Source organism: Martes martes (genome assembly GCF_963455335.1).
Source record: "Martes martes genome assembly, chromosome: 3".
In the NCBI taxonomy this organism is placed as follows: domain Eukaryota; kingdom Metazoa; phylum Chordata; class Mammalia; order Carnivora; family Mustelidae; genus Martes; species Martes martes.
Genome location: NC_137890.1, coordinates 177,090,336 through 177,110,846, shown reverse-complemented (window position 1 = coordinate 177,110,846; position 20,511 = coordinate 177,090,336). Strand labels below are relative to the sequence as shown.

The 20,511-nt window shown below is 41.0% G+C and overlaps 1 protein-coding gene across 1 annotated transcript in view; it reads right to left on the bottom strand.

The window, feature by feature from the left end:
* PLEKHM3 (pleckstrin homology domain containing M3) overlaps window positions 1-20,511 on the bottom strand; it is a gene marked incomplete at its 5' end in the record, with an annotated part of 151,861 nt that overhangs the window by 110,414 nt on the left and 20,936 nt on the right. The gene's annotated exons all lie outside the window — the stretch shown is intronic.

Here is a 20,511-nt window from a genome sequence, read left to right as displayed (position 1 = left end):
GCTCTAAGCTTGTGTGAGTTTAAAATGATTCTAAAACCTGGTACGCAGTCTTCCTTTACTTACATAGTCAATGAATCCCCCGACTGGCCCCTGTATCACCTTTCCAACTCTCTACTCCTACTACTACTCTCCAATGGAAATATAACTTCTTTATTGCAGTCAGAGGACTCTCCTTGCCACTCCCCAAATAAACAGTGTGCTCACTCGACCCTCCACACATTGATGCATATTATGTCTCTTTACACAAAACCCTCTTCTCTGATTTCCACTTTGCCAAATCCTGCCCATTACTCAAGACCAGTGGCTGCTGGCAAGTCATTGCTAAGGCCCGAGGAAATCCATGATTCTGTGAGCACTGTCCTGGGACTCTCAGGGGTACTGGTAATAATCTAGGCCCTGTCACAAAGAAGCCATGCTTTTTCTTCAGGTAGGAGGCACTACATTCTCTTGGTGAGTACAGAAATCCCATCAGAACCCAAGGAACTAAATCCTGGCAGCCCAGAACAGGTAATCATGATTATACAAAGAGCAACATTATCCTGGCATTTCTGATCAACTGCTTTCATTTCAGAAATCCATTTCTGGATCATGGCTGGATCAAGAACTGCACTGACCAAAGAAATCTCACATTAAGCCTATTTAATGATAACATCATCACCCCCCTCCTCCTCCTCATCACCATCACTGTGGAACCTCACGTCCATTAAAGGAGCTCTGAACAGTCTATTTAACAAACTGCTAATGTAAGAAAAAACTAATTCACACGTACTCCATGAATGAAAATATCACAAAAACTCAAAGGACTTTAATTTTCATCACAAATAAAATGGTATCAGTAATCAAGCAGTCTTGCTGTGCATTCTCCAGGAAGAGAATTAGATCCTATTGCTTTAAAGACAAGAGGTACTAAAAGTACGTAAGTGCATCGGTATTATGCTTCAAAAGCTGCAAGCTTTTCCTTCCTGGAATGGTTGTTTTTTTGCTGTTGAGTAGCAGCAAAATTAGAACAAGCTCCTGTTTTTCAGATGGGCTGAGCAATGAGATGTGTGCGACAGAGCAGCAGCAAACACACATGCTGCTGCTGTCGCTGAGGGGAGGTGCGGTCGGTCACGATGAGCAGGCTGTGAGCACTGGAATGTGTCTGCTGCACTCACTGACTGCAGTATTGCTCATCTGGCATTTAGCACACGCTTCCTGAAACTACTGTGCCTTTTTATGTGCTTGTCCAACAAGAACCACACTAGAAACTCCTCAAAGCAAGTTTTTTTTTTTTTTTAAAGATTTTTATTTATTCATTTGTCAGAGAGAGTGAACACAGGCAGACAGAAAGGCAGGCAGAGGCAGAGGGAGAAGCAGGCTCCCCGCTGAGCAAGGAGCCCGATGTGGGACTCGATCCCAAGACCCTGGGATCATGACCTGAGCCGAAGGCAGCTGCTTAACCAACTGAGCCACCCAAGCGTCCCTCCTCAAAGCAAGTTCTTATCCTCAGTACTTAACACAGAGCTGTACATACAGCAGACCATCAATAACTTTATGTAGAAAGGATGATAAATTGAATATTACTTGGACACACATACACCTGGCTATAAAGAGATTCTAATTTCTCAAAGCTCTAACCTGGTCACCTGCCTCTTAAAACAGCATTCTTTTGTTAATAACCCCGTGAAAAATATGTTGCCCATTCTAAGAATTACACATTGCTCATGTGATCATATATGGACTGTGGAGCAGAATTCAGTGGAACTTGACACATCCTAGACACTGGGATATTGTTGTTTCCAAAAATTCGCTGATGGTCAAATTGAACACTGAAATTAAAATCTTTCCTAAGGATTTAGAAAGTGATCATGGTCCTGCAGGAATTCCAGATCATCACTATAGTTTAAACTCACCACAGAATACAGCAAAAATAAATTTGGGTCACTTTAGCTTTTTGGTTGTTTGAATTTTGTTTTATTTTTTTTTAAGATTTTATTTATTTATTTGACAGAGATCATAAGTAGGCAGAGAGGCAGAGAGAGGGAAGCAGGCTCCCCGCTGAACAGAGAGCCTGATGCGGGGCTTGATCCCAGGACCCTGAGATCATGACCCGAGCCGAAGGCAGAGGCTTAACCCACTGAGCCACCCAGGTGCCCCGGTTGTTTGAATTTTAGATGTAATTAACATTAGCAAGCATTTGCTGGATATTTATATATGCTTTAGTGGGTACTATTGTGTATATCAGTCTATAGTTTTTAATGACTTCGTTATAATTTTTAGATGTAACTTACATAAGCGATATTAAAATACACAAATACACATTTTTAAGAATGTATATGTTCTAAAAATGTGTATCTCAACCAGGCACGCAGGTCCAAAGCCTAAGACACTGGGGTTTCAACTACATGGGCTAACTAAATTAGCAAAGCATTCTTACCACTGTGCACTGGTCTCCAGGCTCATCAAAGAGAGAAGGGCTGACAGAGTGTGGCTAGGGCTCGCTCATGCTTTAGGTTAGACAGAAGCAACAGTACTGGGGTGTCTTTACCTTTATACCTTATTTAGAACCATGCTCTCCTACTTGCCATGCTGAAATCACCCCTAATGATCCAGAAGTAGGTCTGAACCTATTCGCGTGCTTAGGACTGTTTTGGATACGTGGTGTACAGACAAGCACAAGTCCAAGTTAGAAAGCCCATTCTTGCCTAGGACAGACTGTGAACTTTACCCATCAAACTCTAAGTCTGCTTTCCATGCTGCAAAGGAAGGGGACATCCTAAATCAGTGGTTTGCCAAATTCAGTGAGTGTCAGAATTTCCTGAAGAAGCCTTTGAAAAATGTAGGCCCCTCCCCCACCCCAACTCCCACCCACAAGACTTTGATTCTGTAGATCTGGATTAGGGCCCAGGAACCTGTATTTCTCCCCAACCAGCCAACTACCACCAGAGACGCTGGTGGGGGAAAAGCTGAGGATGGCTCCCTGGTTTCCAGGTGGCTGCTAAGGCCCCTCCAGGCTCTAAAATTCTAAAGCGCAGAGGGTGTGCAGCCCCTCAGATGAAAACCTTGTAAATGGTCATGTAGTATACTCTCTCAGCTTCCCAAATCAACATTTCAGGTTCCCAGTCAATTTCTAAAAATCTGCTATGTAGAAACAACCTGAGTTCATTTTACCAGTGTTTTCCCACAGCATTCACGGTCTCCACTGAGAAGCATCTTACTTGGTTTAGAATTAAAACTTTTAATCTCCAAATTCAGTGTAGTATTTGTTATTGAAAGAACACAGGATGGTCAAAAAAGATTAGAGGCTAGTGGCCCAATACAGATTCATTTTCTAAAAAATACCACTTGCCATTTATTTGATGAAGGAAACACCTATTTTTTTCAATTGACTTTAAGATTCCTTCTTTAATATCATACTAGCAAATCAGAGACTAAAAATGTCTAAACAATTCCCCTAAAGCTATATGATCTGGATTTCACTTCATCATTGTGATGTTTTCAACAGGGCAAAAAATGTGTTTTCGTAATAACAACTATTACAAAAACACATTTTTTGAAGGGTGCCAAAGTTGGACTAGGACAAGCGACATTATGGGGAGAAAAACAGAACTGCAAAGCAGAGACAAAAAATAATTAATTGAAATAACTAATTAGAGCTTATTTACATATTATATTTTTATGTCCTTTCAAACAGACTTTTGAATAATACTTCTAAATTAAGGGGTATTTGTAGTAGGGAACCCTCCACATATTGGATCAAAGCAAATACATTCTTCCCAGTCTCTTTTTGAAACTTTTCAGAGGGTGTTCAATTCATAGGAACAAAAAACTATCTCACAAGAGAACTCACTGGCCTTTTTTTTTTTATTGCTTCCCACCCCACTTCAAATCTTTAATGAACACATGCTCTGAAGAGCTTAGCTTCCCCTCTGGTACTCTTTTGGAAACAAATGTTACCATTTAACTGAAATCCTATTTGCTGCATGTACAGTCCATTTCCCAAATGGCCTTTCACTAAAGACGACCAAAAGAATCTGTTGCCAGGGGTTGAAGCAGAAATTTTGGCATAATTCTCCACAAAGGCACAAGCTTTCTTCTAACAAGTGTACCTAGTTAGCTCAATTGGCGGCAATGTGGTGTTATTGAAGCCGAGATCTTGAGGAGAAGCCAACCACCTTCTCACTGCTTCATGGCTACCAAATCTGCCCTCCTTCCCCTGACCAGCAGCTGGAAAATTCATGGGTATAAGAGGAAAATGACGTGAGCTGTGGCTAGATCCAGGTGGATCTCCCTAAGGAAAGAACTCACACAATGCTTTCTAAGTGTGATCAGCCACACTATCTCCTTTACCCAGTGTGGTAAAGTAAATTTGGTATTTTGTGTTTGGAAGTTAGAAAATGCTCTAAGAAAAAAAAAGGCAAATAAAAAGAAAGAAGAGAAGGGGTCTTTATCAAAAAGGGAGGAAAAGAGGTAAGAGAGGATTAATTTTCATTTTCTCTGTTAAAAGTGAAATAACTGGCAAGTTTCATACCCTCTTTTACTGTATGCACACAGTGGAGGGAGAGGTGGCCATAGGAAGGGCAAAAGGACTGTCCTTGCCCCCTCACCCGTGCTGTCCAGTGCCCTGGTGTGGGACAATGACCTGTGCTAAGCACTTTGTAAAGTGGGGATTGAAGGCCTGGACTTTTATCCAAAGCTCTACAAACCAGATTTTCCAAAATGAAGGAAAACAGAAATGTGGGGGGCAGGTTTTCAGTGACTTGCTACTTTATAAGAATCAGCAGGAAAAAGGTCATACAGAACTCTGTTTTCCTAGCTTACAGTCTATAACCATTGACTCACTGTTGACTGAAAATACAGATAGCACCCAGCAATCCCATACAGCTGCCTCTTGCTTCCACAATGTTTGCATGAAACAGACCTGGGGACTACCCCTTCTTTCAACCTCCAACCACCCCCAACCTCCTTCCCAGGTGCAACCTCCAAGACCATCCTTTCTTGACCGTCTTATGCCTCTGGGACAGCCAACACTGTTTTTTGTGGTTAGCTCCTTACTTCCCACCAACCTTGAGCTCCTAGATTCATCAGAATTATTTCACCAAAGTAGAGGCTGCTGTCAACTTCTGGGTCAACCTACATCTACAGGCTTTCTCCACCTACCTCTCTTTGGGCTTCTATTTTTGGCCACAATGATGTGGCTCTGGAGGGCGTGCGCCAGCTCTTCTGCTAGGTCGCCCAGGGGAAGCATGAGGGTGCCCAGTGTCTCCTGAAGATGCAAAATCAGGGCAGAGAAGAACTGACCTGGGCCCTTTAGGATCATCATGGCAGTTCTACCCACACAGACCTCCATTTCTGTGACTTCCTGGAGAGCCACTTCCTAGATGAGGAGACGAAACTCATCAAGAAGATGGCGACCACCTAACTTCTGCAAGCTGGGCTGGACTAGCATCTCCTGTAAAGACTCACCCTCAAGAAGGACTAGGAGCCTCTGGAGCCCAGTGGTCTTTGAGGGGTTCCTCTGTATTCCCCAGGTGTCAGGGTATGTTTCCTGCAGCCACTAAGCAGTTTTTTAACACCCTGAAGCCCCCTCCTCAGCTGTGGACCAAATGGAAACAATAAAGTTTTTACAGAAAAAAAATAAAAAGAAAATATAAAGCCTGTCTATGCTGGATAAAAGCTTTAATGTTTGTTTACTCTTCATAGAATGTTTTACTAAGATTACAAATCATATGAAATACATTAATAAATACCAAGTAGATTCCAACTCAAGTTGAGAAGTGTCAAGATTCATTGGTCTTTCAGGTAAACAATGATTGAGAGACTAAAGTCAATATTTAGTCAAAATTTATCTTGAAAGGCAATAAATCTTGATTTTTGCCACGGCAAGTAAGTAAATATGTGCACTGTTCTAGAGATTCTGACTGCTTTTCTGTCTACTAAATAGCTACACTGAATTGAAAGTATCTGTGATACAGATTTTCACTTCCAAAGACATGGTTTGGAAGATGTTTATGATAAGGTGCTTCAGTACCAATATTATGGTAATGTAAGGTCAGAGAAGGTTAACAATGAAATGTTATTTCTCCATCTAGTATATTTAAATCAGTCTAAACTTAGTATTTTTTTCACACTTGTTTTCTTAATAGTTTATGACAAATTTTCTCATTAACTTCTGTGCCTGTTGGCTCTTTACCCAAGACTCTCAAGAAAACAGTAAGTAATTTTAAATGGAAATAATAAATAGGTAAATGGATAAACAAATACATAGTCCTTACTATATGCCAGGCGCAGTTATAAGTACCTCACACACACACATATTTATTATCAATTCTACAAGGTAGGTATTATTCCCATTTTATGGATGAAGAAACTAAGGCAGAGTGTGATAAAGTATTCTGTCCATGGTTATACAGTTCAGAAAGAAGACAGAGCTTAATAGAAGTAGCTGATGTGGTACTTGATGAGAAACACTAATATATATATGGATGAATTTCCATGTAGCTATTTCCTACATATAAAAGTATTTAAAAATGGTCTCTTTGTATATGGCAATATGGTAAGTACAGGAAATATAAATCAATTATACAAAAGAGCATACGTTACTTTGTCAATGAATTAGCCTAGGACTTCACAGCATTAGCATCACCCTGAATATGAAGGATGAAGGGGACAAGAGTACAAATCTAGATGGTGGAAAGCTCAAGACAGTAAGAGATAAGCCAAGGAGGAAGCAATCGCTCTAATTGTGGAGACAGGGGAAGGCTGTGCAGGCATGGGGCGTTTGAACTGGGCCTTGAAAAAGAAAAGAGATTTTGGAAGACGACAGCTCAGAAAAATAGGGGCATGTTTGGAAAATGGTGATACTCCAGATGTCTTAAGTTCCCCGTAATGAGAAGGGTGTTAGGAAAGAAGAACCTGGAATCATAAACTATAGCTAGATCCTAAGAATCCCGAATGCTTAGGGGGAGGAATCCTTACTAACCAATAAGATACAGGAAGAGCTAGAGTCGTTTGAAGCAGAACAGCAATCTGAGCTTCGGAAAGATTAATTGGCAAGAAAAAAAAAAGGAAGGGGACAGGACAAGTTGATAAGTTATTGCACCAGTCTGGGCGTAAGTAGGCAGTGAGCTTGGGAGCAGGAAGGGGAAAGAGAAGGAGATACTATGGAGATGAACTGAAACATTTTGGTAACTAATGTGAAAAGGACTGGGATTGTCAAAGATGCCCATGATATGATATGATATGAGAAATCCATCAGTCAGAAGGGGCAGGTGGTTTCAGGGAGAAAATGCGGTTTGTTTGGGGCGTTAAGACCGAAAGACAGAGTGCAAAAATGTTGAGCTACCAGATCCTCTGATTCCTAAAGCTCAGCTGACTGAGATTCATTCCCCATTACTATACAAACGAATTTGAATTTGATTTTCTATTATGTGACTGAGAGCATCTGATGTATTTGATACTGAATAATGGCTGGCTAAGAGTTCTCTTTATGTAACCTAATATTTTTACCTAGAGCTACCCATTAAGATGCTAAGGTCTCATTATAAACCGTTAGGTGGTACGATATAATCAACATGCATTTCCACAGAAGACATTTATTTCTTTATAAAGAAGTAAGTAAAAGCCAGGTGAGGAAGAGATGACAGCACAGTGGTTCTCAACTTTGTGACAGCACAAAGGGCAAAATAAGAGGTCCGAGTATGGACACTAGTAAATCACTTTTCCCTGCAAGTAACAGATACATGGTCTATCATGGGAAGGAGGAAAGCCCTCTCACCAGCTCTACTTTCTTAGCCGAAAGAAAAGATTCATGCCACTACGTTCGTTTAGAGTAGAGAGGTATCAAAGAGAGGCCTTATCCGTACTGTACCACCGTCTCTTTTCTGGCTCTTTTCTTCATGAAGTAATCCTTCTGGTGAAACACTTGCAACCAGTAACTCTTATTTGGAAAACTGCAGAAAGGGGAAGAGCTGAACTAATCTGATTATTTTAAATATAAATGTGGCCAGCAGTGGGAATACTGTCCCTCTGTCACAGTCTACTTCCCGCTGCCAATTGTCTCTTAAACACAGGACTAGCAGGATTCCCCATATTGTACCCCTGCAACCCCAGACAAGGAAGGGAGTTCAGCCTCACCATCCTTGTAATAAGGCAAATGCTGGTCTGGGCTACTTAGAACTTACACACTGAAAGCTTTGGGGGAAGTTGTCTTATTAAATCAACAGTCTTGGGTGCCTGGGTGGCTCAGTTGGTTAAGTATCTGCCTTTGGCTCTGGTCATGACCCCAGGGTCCTGGGATCGAGTTCCACACCAACGTCCTTGCTGAGCGGAAGTCTGGTTCTCCCTCTCCCCCTGCTCATACTCTCTCTCTCTCAAATAAATAAACAAAATCTTAAAAAAAAAAATCAATGGTCTTACTGGAATGTTCCTCTGAACCAGTGCCAAGTCATATATAAGCCCGAGACAAAAGAAAAATTCAGTCATCCTGATCCTAATCTCTAAAATTTTACATTTTGTTCATCATGGACTTTTTTGACATTAATTTAGACTTTTAAATGATGTTACATGTAAAATATTATTTATCTCAATACTGAGTGGTTGGGGGAGGCATCCTCTTAAGTTCTATGCCCAAAGCAATTGCCTCACTCCCCCTACAGGGTTCAGCCCTTTACTGAACACTTTTTCCTCACAGAGTCTGCTGTGTACCCCAACGATCATCTTCCTGCAGTGATTCTCCCTGATCTTTAACATTCTATTAAACCACCACTAACTCTCTTTTTGTGGCACAGCACTTTATAAAGAAGTGAGGAAACCTGAGTGAGGAAGAGAAGACATAGTTGGTAGGCCATGTTTCTTGATAGCACAGTGGTTCCACCTCTATTTCAATGGCTTGGAAAGCTCAATAACCTCTTACTGGCTTAGAAGTTCAGATTATCGGGGCGCCTGGGTGGCTCAGTGGGTTAAAGCCTCTGCCTTCGGCTCGGGTCATGATCCCAGGGTCCTGGGATTGAGTCCCATATGGGGCTCTCTGCTCAGCAGGGAGCCTGCTTCCTCCTCTCCCTCTGCCTGCCTCTCTGCCTACTTGTAATCTCTGTCTGTCAAATAAATAAATAAAATCTTAAAAAAAAAAAAAGTTCAGATTATCTTTTTTGGATTCCCTGAGAATCAAGCTGTCTTTCTTTAGTTTTTTTCTGGAACCTATGTTTCCTTCCAGCTTATACACGGAAGTCTCTGTGTACACCAGCCTCATCCAGCCTGTCGCTTCTGTGACAAACACTCTCCCAGTAGGGGCTCCTCAGACTTCTCTTTCACGTCACTCCCATTCTGAATGCCTGCTCCTCTTTCCTTATATTTTTTTGTGAGTCTCATCCCTTTGAACTTTACAGGGTCTTTACAACACAACCTTCCCTCTTCGCTAAAACCCTCGAAAAACCCTGACAGCATCTCTTAGAGTAATTTCTACTTGAGCTATTTTAGTAATGACAACAATTTGATAAAATTAAAGTCATGAGAGTGGATCCAAGTAGTACTAGGAACAGTCTCAAAGTGAAAGAGATCACTTTCATCAGCTTCCCTTAAACCCATGCTTGATTTTTTTCATTTTCACCCAAACCAAATTCTTTATGTTCTAGAAGATTTAGGGACTGCCTTGGTGTACTCTTCCTTGACCCTTTTCCCTATGCCTTTTTTTGGTCTTCTTACCAAGCTTTTCCGTCTTTCTAAAAGCACAGATTTGTTACCATCTCCAAAACTAACTTTCAACTGTAAGTGTAGTATCTGAAGATAGACTGCTTAAAGCTAGAAGGTAAGACACAAAAAGACATCTATAAGCAGGAAACTCCCATTCACTGGCCCTCAAGTTCCCATTTGAAAGGAATTCCCTAGAGGAGTATTCCCAGCATCTTCCCCCTTTGCTTATCTGGCCTCCTCACAGATGGAGACATCAGCTATGTGACTGGTGAGTTTAGAAGAACCCTGGCATGGTCAGCCCAGCCTTCAGGAAGCAGTTTTCCTGTCTGCTGTGGCAAGAAGACATGGCCTTTGGGACTCCAGCTGTGACCATGCGAGTAAGTCCCTCTAATGTAAAGGGTCCATTATATAACAATAAGTGTGATTGATATGCAATACCTGTGATGTTTTGATCTGCATCTTCCTGACCCCTGGAAGCAGAAGGAAGAGTTATGATACTTAAACTCTGTAAAGCCCCTATCAAGATGATGGCTCAGACACACAGCATCTACCAATGGGAGTGGGAAGGAAAAAGGAAGGCAGTCAGGCAACACATGGCAGTAGGTGACGGGGATCATATAGGAAAGCTGGGCTCAGCGTCTTGCAAGGAAATCCTTTGCATTACCGGGCACCTTTCATTCAATTAAAATTCTTCATCTTAACAATGGATGAGAAACATCACTTTCCTAAAGGTTTCCCATCGAGTATTAGGCCTCAATAAGACTTCCACTCATCTAAGAACCTCTTGCATATTTTCTGGGGGGGAAAATGCAGTGATGTACAATATTACTGAATTAAAATTGGCACTTTTGGTTCTGGTTGTATTTTGTAACCTATGAACTGCACACAGTCAGCAGTTTAATCTCCTCTCAAGTTCGAGTGTCTAAGATGCTGACCTGCAAGACTGCTAGCACTGGCCCGAGGCTGTCATACATCAGTGGCAGGGCTGCAAACAGAAGACCAAGCTCTTCTGCTCCTAATGCATTACTTATCCCACTGAGTCTACATGCTTCCCAGCCACCAAATCACGTGTATCTATTATTCTGTCTGGTCTCTAAAAGCCTGGGGGCTAAGAGGAATATCTTTATTGATAAAGATGGAGAAAGACACCAAGACTTTCAAATTAAGTCTGTCCTCTGTGTCAGAGGTACAGGCTTGGTGATTTGACAGGGAAACGATTTTCAGTAAGGCTTTTGATTCAGCCCCACATGATTTACTTACCTCACTGAAAAAATCAGGAAGATACAGCCCTTGGTATATTGATACATACCTGGTCAGAATGTGATTTTCAGCACAGTGACTATATTCAACAATATTCTATTGTATACCTGAAAGTTTCTGAGAGTAGATCTTAAAAAGTCTCACCACCCACACTCACGATAGGTAACTACGTGAGGTGACAAATGTATTAACTAACCTAATTGTGGTAATTACTTTGCAATATATATGTATATCAAATCGCCACACTGTACACCTGACATTTATACAATGTTATATGTTAATTATATTTCAAAAAAGCAGGGCAGGGGGGAAATGAATAAATTCTGGGGATCTAATGTACAGCATGGTGACTACAGTTAAGAAAACTGTTTTGCAGGGATGCCTGGGTAGCTCAGTCAATTAAGCATCTGCCTTCAGTTCAGGTCATCGAGCCGCATCAAGCACTGCATCAGGCTCCTTGCTCAGCAGGGAGCCTACTTCTCCCTCTGCCTGCCGCCCCTCCTGCTCATGGTCTCTCTGTCTCTCTGACAAATACATAAATAAATATTTTTTAAAAATATTTTATACTTGACAGCTGGTAAGAGAGTAAATCTTAAATGTACTCATGACAACAAAAAAATGTTAACTGTGAGGTGGTGGATGTCTTTACTAACCTTAATTGTGGCAACCATTTCAAAATATATATGTATACCAAATCACGACAATGTGGACCATAAACTTACACATTATTTGTCAATTATATCTCAATAAAGCTGGGGGAAAATAAAAGAATGCGATTTTCAATCTTTTGGAAACTTACACAAGCCTCCATGTCCTTGGTGTTGGAATCCTTGTTCCCTCCTAGAAGTGGTATATAACACACACTAAATTAGCTAAAGCTAATAAATGAAATTAATTTTCCTGGTCACCTTTATAGTATCTATTTAAAAAGAAACTATTTTAAGCCAAGATTGGAGATTATATCTGGGTCAGAGAGTGGGATCACAAAGTCACTGGACGTGCATATCATCCCACCACTGTGAGGGCTCTCACCGGGCTGGGCAGACCAGGGCCAGTTTCCTGGCTGCTTCTGAAGCTGCTTAGTCCCAGGGAGACCTAGGAAGATACCCCTAACCACTAGAAAGCTCCCCTCCCAAGTGAGTGCAGTCAGTGCTGGGAGGCACCCACTAGCAGCAGACTGGAAATGAGAGAACAAGGTAAATAGGCCAAGGCCGCCTCCTTCTCTGAGGGGCAGCCATATTTAGCACTTTTCCTCCTTTCATCTGGATTGCATTTTTGCTGTCTGTACTGTTGTATAATAGAGAATTGTCTCCTCCTTCTCCCTCATTCCTAGCAGGGAGTTTCTAAAACTCTTGGAATTTCCTGAGTGATACAAGCGTCTTTATTATTCTTGAGCCCCCAGGATCACAAGTGACTTTATGCTACTGAGGTGGCTCATGGTGGGCCGCCAAATAGCTTCGGATAGAGGGTGCTCACCAGAAGGACCAACCACGTGATTAGAGTAGGTTTAGACTTTGAGCCAGCCTGACCTCTCGAGAAGGAATGGGGACAGGGACACCTGGGTAGTTCGTAGGTTAAGCAGCTGCCTTCGGCTCAGGTCATGATCCCACGGTCCTGGGATCGAGTTCTGCATTGGGTTCCTTGCTCACCTGGGAGCCTGCTTCTGCCTCTGCCTGCAGCTCCCCCTGCCTGCTTGTGCCTTCTCTCTCTCTGACAAATAAATAAATAAAATCCTAAAAAAAAAAAAAAAAAAAAAAAGGAATGAGGGCTAGAGACTGAGTTCAGTTACAAGGTCAATAATTCAATCAAGCACGCCTATACAATGAAACCCTAATAAAAACTTTGGATACTGAAACTCTGTGGAACTATTCATGAACTGGTGCATGAATATATTGATGTGCTGGGAGGGTGACATGCTCTGATTCCACGGGCAAAGAACACAGAAGGTCTGCATTTGGGACCCTCCCAGACCTTGCCTTCTGAGTCCCCTTATTTGTATCCTTTCTAATAAAATAGTAATTATGAGTATAGCACTTTCTGGAATTGTGAGTTATTTCAGCAAATTATTAACCTGAGAGGGCTGTGGGAACCCCCAGCTAGTCAGTCAGAGTGTGGGTGGCCTAGGGACATCCTGAACTTGTGGCTGGCATCTGCAGTGGGAGCAGCCTTGTGAAGGATCAAGCCCTTCACTCATGGGGTTTGTGCTGTGGGTAGCTAGTGCCAGAAATGAATGGCAGTACACCAGTTGGAATTGAAACAATATGTGCATATGAGAGGAAACTCTGATGGGACAGTGCCTGGAGTAGGGGTTTGCACCATGTGTTTGAGGAATCTTAGTCCTACAAAGAGGAGGTCAACTAAGTTTGGAAATATTGCATATTTATACCTCATGCCAGTACAATAAAGGCTCTAAAAGGTTACATAGTAAAAAATAATTTTTTTTCGAGTCTTATTTATTTAAGTAATCTCTACACGCAACTGTGGGGCTCAAACTCATGACCCTAAGATCAAGAGTCACATGTTCTTCTGACTGAGCCAGCCAGGCACCCTGTATAGTCAATATTTTTTTTTTTCAAAGTCCCTGGAAACCTTCAAAATCATAACTGGCTTTCCAAAAGTGTAATGATTAGAACTGTTCAGTGCACACCTACTATGCACCAGATGCAGAGCCGGGCAGACAGCAATGAACAAGACAACACAGGCAAATATAGCACTTGCAGTCAAGGGGAGGAGACAGGTATTAAATGAACAATTACACAAATGACACTATAACATCAATTATGACAAGTGCTAGAGTAAGAAGTACTAAACTAGCATTACAGAGGAGAGAACTAAACAGGTCCTAAGTCAGTCTGGGGGGTTGGTTGGAGAAGGTGTTCTTGAGAAAGTAATGTTGAAGCAGTGACCGGAAGAAAGAGTTGGGGGTAGAGGAGATGCTGGCAATATTCCAGGGAGAGGCAACTGCATGTGCGAAGGCTATGAGGGGAGTGGGAAGGAATGGTATATTAGAAGAACGTGGTGAAGTCAGTATGTCTGGGACTTGGTGTGTGGGAGAAGTGACAAGAAGAGCTGAAGGTGAGGAGGTGGGCAGGAGTCAAATCATGCGGGGGTCATTTTAGGGATCCTGGTCTTCATGCCAAAAGCTGTGGGAAGCTACTGAAGGACTGTACAGAGGTCTACCAGGATCAATCTGCAGTTTAATAAGATCACATTCACTACAAGACAAGGTTGGGAAAGGTTAGAATGGAAGCAAGAAAGAAGACTGGCTGGGAGGTCACTGTGGTTGTCTAGGGGAAAGATTACTCTGCCAGTAGCAAAGAAAAGAGGGAGGTAAAGGCTATCTCAAAATTCAAATACCAAATATGCTTATCAAGTATAAAATAGAAACTAGGCATAACACTAGGATGTACTAAAAAAGATACCAGAATGGGAGTAAAAGACTTAATGGGAATAAAAGAATTAATCTCTTTCTTCATTTGTATTCATCACTAAATAGAACCCTGTTAGAACACCATGGTAGTTTCCAGAATGTAAGGAAGACATGGAAACCTGGGGATTATCAGCAGTTGATACCTCAATGGTTAAAATGCTGGACATATGTAGAAGAAACAGTTAAAAGAAATGCACTTACATAACCTAGAGAAAACTGAAGTATGGCTTGATTCATTCACTAAAAACATTCTATGGGTTAGGGCAGTGGTTTCTCAAACTTTGTATGCATGTAAATCAACTGGAAAGTCTGTTAAAATCTCCAGACCCAATTCCAGAGTCCTAACTTCAACAGGTCTAGGGAAGTGTCCAGCCATGTCTCCCCTCACCACTCTCCTGATTCTGATGAAAATGGTGCTCTGATCACTCTGAGAAGTGCCGGGGTCCTGCTTTCAAAAAAGTCAGGCACACATCATAGGACCATGACAAGAGTCCAGGAGACTGGGGTCATGCAGGAAGAATGTTCAATTCTATCTGGGGGATTAGGGTAGGGTAGTCAAGGAAGGCTTATAAAGAGGTCTTTAAGAGTATAAAGGATTTTTTACACTCAAGAGTCTTCAACAAAGCGTAATACAAAACTGTACCCAGAACACTGCCTGTAACCCGATATCGGGGCTCACTGCTTTGCAGGCCTCCTCCATTTTGCTTCTGAAACATGGAAAGGAGTTTTATGCTCTTCATTTCTTATTAATGTGATTTAATCAAAACATTTCCTGTTGACATATTTCAAGATTTAAGACCAGCATAAGCACTATGTTGTCCACCTGAAACTAATATAACATTGTATGTCAACTGTACTTTAATTAAAAAACAAAACAAAACCTGCATATAGTCATATTTTCTACTGCTAAAATTACCTTTTTATTTACCCCCACACCTCAATTTCTGGAACTGTATGTGGCCCATGTCTGTTGAATGAATGATTGGATGAAAATAATATTGCAAGAAATAAATTGGTATTATTCTATTACTAGATTCCCTTACCTAGGGATGCATTTACTCGTTTCACTTATGTTTCTGCTTTTAGGCAGTATAATGAATTTTAGAAAACCTCTCAAGTAGCTCTTATATTTAGAGGAGTCCATGAAAAACTTAGTTTTTCCAGGAACTTCGCTAGAAATTAAGAATATGGAGCTATCCCTAGGTAGGATATCCCAGCCTATCCTAAAACGACACTTAGACCAATTTCTGTCTCAATGCAAGGTCAGTAAATAGAAACTATTAATTCAATGCACAGTCTAATAGTACATTAACACTTACTTTAGAAGTTTAGCTGGAAATGAACACATGATGAGAACAATGTTAACCATAAAGGGAGCTACAAAAAGGGACAAGAACTTTCCAGACCAAAGTATAGCAACAAAGACTGGGAGAAATGAACAGCTTTAAAAAAAAAAAAAAAGAGAGAGAGAGACAGCACAGCTATGGCCTATGAAGTTCAGGAAGGTCTATCAAAAGATCCGTATCTTCTGAAATTCAAAATGATTTTATTCTTCTGAAACATATCAAAGACCAACATGTGACTTCTATGATGAGATACCAGGAATAAATCAAAAAGCAAATTTATATCCTATAAAATCAAACAGCCTACTTATATAAAGTGATCAAATCTCTCTGAATTTTAGAATGTGAAATAGTTCAAAACCCAAACTATAGAACATTCTTTTTTCCATAGTCATATTACTACTTTGGTGCGTATTCAGATTCCTAATGTACATTTATTTTTATTCAAAATCATTTCCTAGACCAAAACATTCAGACTGCAAAAAAGGGTAAAAGCAAATTCATCCAATGATAAACATCAGAATCAGGAAAAAGATGCCTGTCTCCTGTCTTCTTAGTCAAGTGATATTTCTACTTGTTTAAAATATCTTCCCCAAAGGAAAAAGGTATTGCTTATTAAATGAGGTTTAAATGAAGGGACCACATTAATCTAATTTTCTCTAATCTTCTATAGACATTCAAAGAACCACAGAATGAGAGATAAAAGGGACCACATAGAGCAAGGCTGTTCCCTCTAAAATATCTCAGACAGATGGAAGTGTTGGAAGGAAATTCAAAGACCTTCGAGTTCAACTGTCTGCTATAATTACTCATTTGTCTGGCCTCCAGTTTTCAATTTCTGTGAAGGCAAATAATGGGATTATTCTGTTCACCATGGATCAAGCACAGTACTTAGAACATAGTAGGGCTTCCACAAACAGGAGAGCCAAATCAGTAAATATTTCTTTTGCAGATGAGAAGACTATAGCTTAGACGGGTTAAGTGTCTTGCCTTGAGGTCACAATTCCAGTTCTTCCAGTCTCACGGGCCAGGGCTCTGGACACTCTACTAATTTTCACCTATGGCCATCAAATCTTAAATAAGGGAAATCCATTCCAATGTGGACATATCTGTTCCCTTGGTCTGGTAGAGTTACCCAGAGTAAGTCTATTTTCTTTTCTCAGTGGCAGCCTTCAAGAACATAGGGACAACCACCTGTGTCCTTCCTATTCCAGGTTACACGTGCATGGCATGGTTCACTAACCTACCACATGTTGATAGACGTAGTTGTTTGTTCTTCAAGAGCAGCTGCTGTCAATGAAACTTCCAGATGTGATCTGGCCAGCACAGAACACAATGAGGATATAACCTCTTCTTTCTGGACTTGTTTCGTGAATGCTTTTGAAGTAAACACAGAAGCATAGATTCTGGTCTCCTGTTGCTTCATTTGTACATTCACATGAGCTGCTATTAGATCACGCGTCTTGTGCCTTCTATCTTTGTAGTTTGTTTTCCGAATATAAGCATGGGTCTACCTATTTATCCCTACTAAAGTCACATCTTGTTTGGCCCATTCCTCTAGCTTGCATTTCAGAATCTGGATTCTGTCATTTAACATATTAGTTGTCTAACCTAGTTTTGTGCAGAGTTGCAAATCTGATTATGTATGCCTATGTTATCTTTATCCGGGTAATTACTGTCCTATGTAGATAAATAACAAAAGGAGCTAATCCTTATATGCACTTACTATGTGCCAGGCACTGTTCCAAGCCCCTTTACCTCATTTTATTCTCACTACAAACTTAAGAGGTGGATGTGATTATTTTCTCACATCTGAGGTTAAAAAATGGAGATGCAGAAAGGTTAAATAAGTACACAGGGTCATACAGTGAGTAGCAAATCTGGAAACCCAGTCTGATTCCGGAGTCCTTGATCTTAACCCTTAACCACTAAGTGAGGCTCATTCTCATTATTATCATGTACCTTTACCAACAAACAACCCTCTAGGCTGATCAGGATCCATTAGTCAGCAATCCTTGCATAAAGCTGCCGATCATTCCCAAAATGACAGAAACATAATCTCGGAAAACTCATGCTTCTCTGTCTTGAGGATTTTGCCAAATGCTTTTCTTTTTTTAATTTCTTTTGACAGAACCAGCCTTTTAATTCTTTTTACTCAAAAAAGCTTCATTTTATAAATTGAGCTTTCTACTCTGTTCTGCGCCTTCAACAATTCCACAATTTTCTGCTCCCCAATAAGGAAAGCATGCTTGATCCTGTCATGAACACACTTAGCACACATGAAACCACCATAAGCCCTGCTGATGTGTTTTTTTTTTTTTTTCATTTTAGAAAACCTCATAAGAACTGTAGATCTCATAGCATGAACTTCTCAAAGTCAGCCTGGGCACATACCACAGGTGGAATTTGGTGCTTTCCCAACCTTCTTCGTATAAAGCTAAATGATTCTATTACCAGGGGTTTGGGACAGCCTTGTTGTGTTTGAGGCTGTTTTTATACATGTCAAATTCTGGACCATTGTGAATACCTATGGATGCAGTCCCCAGGAGAGGAGGGGAAAAAAAAAAAAGCCCAGATAATTTTCTGAACATTAAGTGCCATATGGCATGGACCTGACCTGTCTAGTAACCCCTCATTTTCCTTTGTGCATCCACAACCAGACTATAAAATGCAGGGGGTCCAGACCATATCTATGCTTCTCTTGTATCTCCCATAGCACCAACTACACAATGAGTACACAACGGAAATTCAAGTTTTATCTTTGATAGATGGGTAGTAAAAGCCAAGGAGATTTCCCTGAGTTTAATTCTATAGGAAATCTCAGGATGCAGTTTGGAATGGAGAAGTGGGAAGACACAGTACTTTAGTGCTTTAGCTTTCAAATTCTCTACAACAGGGATTCTCTAGCATAAGCAGAGAGGGGATATACTGGTCTCCAAGCCAGTGGCCACGACAGCCTAGCCCCTTACCTCCCAGTCCCATTCTCCTACTCACTCTCTTCAAGTTCCCATATCCTCTTGGAGGGGATTCTGTAAATCTTCCAAGAGCACAGCCCGCATAAATTATTTCTAACTGCATATCCCAAGGTGCCTGGCAGAGCATGTGTGTGGCACACATGAGGGGCTTAATAAAGGCTTGTAGAAATGAACCCTCCACCAAAACTCCTCTTAAAGATTTTACTATCAACCCCTCCATGGTCATATTCAAGGTTGGGGAAATAAAACTTTGCCTGTCAGGACATACACACACACACACACACACAAGATTTCTCCTCTGGGAGACGACAACCCAATACATTAAGAAACAAAATGACAGACAATACAAGGTAAGAAAGCAACAACAAACTAAAATATTCTCTCTTATTCAAGCTGTTTATATGTTTTGAGGGGGATATCTAAGTTTTTCTTTATTGTCTTATTCTCCTCCAGTTGGCTATGTGCTTATTCCTTAACTCAAATAAATCTTCACCTTACTATCATTCCTAGCAAGTGAAAGACAAATTTGAAAATAGTACTAAAGATGGGAATTGGAAGGGCGCCTGGGTGGCTCAGTGGGTTAAAGCCTCTGCCTTCGGCTCAGGTCATGATCCCAGGGTCCTGGGATCGAGCCCCACATCGGGCCCTCTGCTCAGCAGGGAGCCTGCTTCCCCCTCCCCCTCTGCCTGCCTCGCTGCCTACTTGTGATCTCTGTCTGTCAAGATGGGAATTGGAGATGTCAAGGAAAGTCAATCTTTTTATTTCTGTCTCTCTTCTCCTTAGCAGATACTGTACTTTGGCTACTAGAGGATCCCCTAATTTTTCACATGAGAGTCAAAACAGATTTTGACTACGCTAGAAGTCACACCCCCAGCTCCCCAACCCCAGAGCATAATATACGACTTCTCTTCTTGGCACTTAAAAACCTACATATCTTTCTTTACCTACATTCATATGCATAATCAGCTCCCAAATTCAATTTCTCTTCTTCTTAAGAATTGCTATTCTGTATGATTTACTTTAAGGCCAGTAAGTAACTATGCCTAACCCAGAAATATTTCTTACTTGCAGAATGGCAACTATTTAATGAATAATTAACCACTCCATACTTTCTATCAGGGATGCTTGTATTACCAGGGTAAAGGTATCCCTTATGTCTAAGCAATGTCATAAAATAGGCCTTTGCCAGAAAGACGCCTTCATTTATCATGCAAAATGCCATGCGGTATTAACAAGGTCGATTCTGTTTGTTTAATATATTTTGCTTTCAGTGGGGCTTGAAATGATTTGTTTTTGCAGCTGTAACGGAGTTAAATTAGGGATTTAGCTTCTGCTTAGCTAGTTGAGCATCTATAACCAACGGCTATTAATTATCTGCCGCTAGTCATCTTCCCACAACTTTCAGCGTCCTGGGTGTACTGAGTTACACCACCAGCAGCCAGAGTTTACCCTTGAATAACCAACCCCGGCTTCTCAGAAACTGAGGGGAGATAAAATCTTTCAAATTGCTATTTCTTACTCCATGATCACCCTCACCCCAACATGTAAATGTTATTAGTGCACAGATTTTTAAAAAGTTGGGTAAGCAATTTAACTGAAATATCTTAGTTCATAGACTAGCTTCAGACATCCATCCTCACAAAATGAGAAACAACAAAAAACTTTTGTGATCCTAACGTGCCAATAATCAGCCCCTTTCCCCTTTTCTCTCTGCAAACACCACTGTTTTGTCTTAAATGGAGCAGGGGGAGAGGAAGTTTGCTCCCAAGATAAACTTGTCAAACGCCTGCACTAGGATTCTAATTCCTCTCTACCTGTTTTTATCAGCTGGGAG